This window comes from Dipodomys ordii, unplaced genomic scaffold, assembly GCF_000151885.1.
Source record: "Dipodomys ordii isolate 6190 unplaced genomic scaffold, Dord_2.0 Scaffold5, whole genome shotgun sequence".
Lineage (NCBI taxonomy): Eukaryota > Metazoa > Chordata > Mammalia > Rodentia > Heteromyidae > Dipodomys > Dipodomys ordii.
The window spans coordinates 21,073,105-21,077,177 of NW_012267221.1; the positions used below are offsets into that span (position 1 = coordinate 21,073,105).

The 4,073-nt window shown below is 35.6% G+C and overlaps 1 pseudogene; it reads right to left on the reverse strand.

Annotated features, from left to right (window-relative positions):
- Positions 1 to 3,498: 3,498 nt before the first annotated feature.
- LOC105994441 lies at positions 3,499 to 3,827 on the reverse strand (annotated as a pseudogene).
- Between the last annotated feature and the right edge of the window lie 246 nt (positions 3,828 to 4,073).

Genomic DNA, 4,073 nt, shown 5'->3' on the forward strand with positions numbered 1-4,073 from the left:
CATTGAGCAGTGGAGCGGGGTATCACACAAACGTTTTCTGCTTGGATTGCCCTTGTTCCATTGTAGAGATATACCAACATTTGTTTCTGCCTGCACCAATTGAAAAACATCTTGGTTGCTTTCTGGGTTGGGGAATGTTATCAATACATTTGCTATATACATTTGTGTAGAGTTTGTCTTAGGGGTTATTTTTTCACTCCTTCTGGATAATTCCAAGGATGGTGAATTATGTGACAAGACCATACTATGCTTTGTAAGAAATTGCCAAGCTGGTTTCCATTCCAAATCAACTGTACATTTTTTTTATTCCCATCAGCAATGAATGAGAGTTCCTGTTGCTTCACATTCTTGCCAGCATTTGATGCTGTCAATTTCTGTATTTTTTTGTCACCTTAATAAATGTACTGTGGTAGCTCTGATTGTTTTAATTTACAATTCCCAGATGACCTGTCTTATGGATTATCTTTTCCATGTGCTTAGTTGCCATCAATACATCTTCTTTGGTGAGATGTCTGAGTTTTCAATTCTGTTATTTATTTTCAAGTCTTAAAGGATTTTTTTTCATTCTGAAAAGCTGTCATATGTCAGGTATGTGTTTAGCATATATTTTCCTCTCAGTCTGTGGCTAGTCTCAGCTGTCTTTTGTAGAGCAATAATGAATTTTTAATGAATATAATCAGGGAGACAAACATTTTAAAATAAAGCTGACTCCCACTTTGGCTTAACTTTTGCTTCCTATCCCCAAAATAAGAGCAGCCTGAGAAGAACACAGTGATTGACTATGTGGAGAGCAAAATATGATGTGAGCGTGGTCTCTAAATTAGAAGCAATAAATAAATGTAAGTGCTACAGGGGGGCAAGATGGACACAATCCCAAGTTCAATAAGAAAAAGGAAACTTGGTCTTATATCTGTGTGTATAAACATGCAGAGCATTTCCTCTCTGTTCTTGTTTTTTGTTTGACTCTTGTCATTTTCTTACCATTTATGCTCCTTAAATAACCAAATTTTCCAGAATGTCTAAGAATCTCTGGGACATCTACTAAAACAGTATCTAGTGAAAGATAAATTATTGGTTTAAATTTTAATTCTAGAATTTAAATCCTGGCAGAGAGTGAAATCTACCTTCATTAGTCATACAGTTGAGTAGTCATTCAGCAGATATTTAGAGATAACCCACTACATGTTTATCCCTGGCAACACACAGAGAACAATTCATGCTTGTTCTTGTGACATTTTTGTTCTGAGAAAGATGGACAAATAAGTCTAGGATCAAAGGTTTTTAAATTCTATTTTTTATTATCTTTAAGTAGTTGCACAAAGGAGTTATTACGAAATATGTCAGTTTAAGTACAATACATCTTGGTCAATGTCATCCCTTTCATTGTCTCTCCCATCCTTCCCAACTTCACCCATCCCCTCAATTTTCCTAGTTTCCTAGTCTAGAAAATGAATACTATGACTGTATTCTCCCTTCCTTCCTCTCTTCACTCCCTGTTCCCATTGACCTCCCACACACATCATTCAAGTACCAGTTTCCTGATATTCATTGTGTTGGACTGTGAGTTGGTTGCTCTAAAGACTTATACCATTTGAATTCTCTCCTGTATATGGCATACTTTAATGAACACTTTTGTGTGCATGTACATATGACACCATATATGTTTATTTATAGATTTATAAATTAGATCTGACTTCCACATATGAGAGAAAACATGCATCTGTTGTCTCTCTGGACTTGATTTGTTTCATTTAACATGGTTTTTTTTCCAGGCCCATCTGTTTCTTTACAAATGATGTAATGTCATTCTTCCTAATAGATAAGTGAAATTCCATTGTGTGTGTGTGTGTGTGTGTGTGCGTGCGCACACGTGTGCGCGCGCGTGTGTGTGTGTATACACACACAAACACACACACACACACACACACACACACACATATATATTATATATATATATATATATATATATATATATAAAGTTTTCTTGATCCATTCATACATTCAAGGGCATCTGGGCTGTTCCCATATCTTGGCTATAGCAAATAGTGCATGGTTGTGCAAGTGGTTTTACTATATCCTGATTTTGTAATCTTTTGGATAAATGTCCAGGGATAGTATTGCTGGATTGTGTTGTAATTCTATGTTTAATTTCTTGTGGAATCTCCAAACTACTTTCCATAGTAGTTGACCAAGTGTACTTTCCTACCAACAGTGTTCTAGGGCTCCTTTTCCTCTATATCCATGCCAGCATCTGTTATTGTTTGCATTCTTGATGTTGGCCATTGTAACTAGGGGGAGATGGAATGTCACTGTTGTTTTGATTTGCATTTCCTTTAGGGCCAGAGATGTTGGAGAAGTCGCTAGTTAGTTCATTTGCCCATTTATTATTTGGGTTGTTGATTCTCTTTTTGATCATGTAATATTTATCTTTAATTACCTTAAGTCTTATGGCCATATAGTTTACATATTATCTCCTCTATTTGAAACCTTTTCTCTAAGAAGTTGTCAAAAAGCACCACTATCAATCACACATACACAGTAGTTCCACAATTTTGTGTTTCTAAATAGCTGCATAAAGAAAATCCTGAATTATAACTTAGTCTGTCTTAGTCCAAAAATAAAGCCTGTATTGTATCTATCAGTCACTTTTAAAAGCATCTGTACTTACAGACCAACTATAAAATGTGACAAGTGTTAAATATTCTTCATTTGACATTTATACATAAGCCACACTAAAATGCCTTTCAATAAGTAAAAGGCAGATTGCAGAGAAAGGGAATTCTAATTAAATTGGCATAGTCAAGACCAAAAATATAGACATTGCTTCTTCATCTTTGGCCATAGCCTTTAACAGGTTAATTTTGCTTGATTTGGAGACAGTAAAGGGATTTCCTCAGTATTTAATGATGTTCTCATAATTAGCCATATAAATCTGAATATAAAACCAATCTTTAGGGGGGGAGGGGGGAGGCTGGGAAGGGATGTGAAGGGTAAACCAAAGGAGGAGGCTGCAATGCTTGGTAAGAAATGTACGCATTATCCTGCCCATGTAATTGTAACCCCTCTGTATAGTATGTTCACACATAAAAAATAAATAAATAAATTTAAAAAAATACAATGGGAGAGGGACTTACAAAGTAAAAAAGAAATGATCTTATGAATGTGTCATAAACAATCGCTTGAAAGCAAATAAAAAACTTTCGAATAAAAAAATAACAAAAAACCAATCTTTAACAGATTGGGAGATGGTATTATTCCCTACCTTGCTGAAAAATTGAACATTAGTAAGTCCAATCATATGACAGAAAGGGGGGAAATGACAGTATTTTTTCTAAGATCATATTCATTTAGCCACAAGCCAGTTTTACTTATAGGACCATCCAAAAATATTCTGCCAGCCATTCATGATCTGAAATCTGATATTAGAGATCAATTGAATTATGGTACACATTAAAAAGCCATGAGACATTTTGCAATAAATGAATAAGGCAGTGGCTATTACTCATTTGTAGCTTTTTTGAGATATGCTATTAAATCTGCCCATTCTCCCTTCTTCTTAATGCCAGAAAAGATCATTTTTGTTCCAGGATGTACTTTTTGGGATTCTCTAAATACTCCATCAGTGTATCCTCTCCCCAGGTGATGCCTTTGTTCTTGTTGGCATCTGTGTAAGTGAATCCAGCTGCTTGACCAGTCTTCCGACTAAACAGACCATGGAGATTAGGCCCAGTCTTGTGCTTGCCTCCCTTTTCAATGGTGTGGCATTGGGCACACTTCTGAACAAAAATCTTCTTGTCTTTCTCAACATCACCCATTTTCAATTCACTCTTTCCTCGCTATCACAAGAAGGATAACAGCTCCAAAGCCAGATGCTGTCTCAGGTTGTTGATTCTTTGAAGGCTTGGTTTCCTGGGCTCTTTGTATATTCTAGATATTAGGCCATTATCTGACAAATAGCTGGCAAAGATGTTCATCTATTCTGTAGGTGTCTTTTTAGCTTATTAACTATGTCTTTTCTCTTGCAGAAACTTCTTAGTTTAGTGCAATCCCATTTGTCAATCCTTTTTTTAATT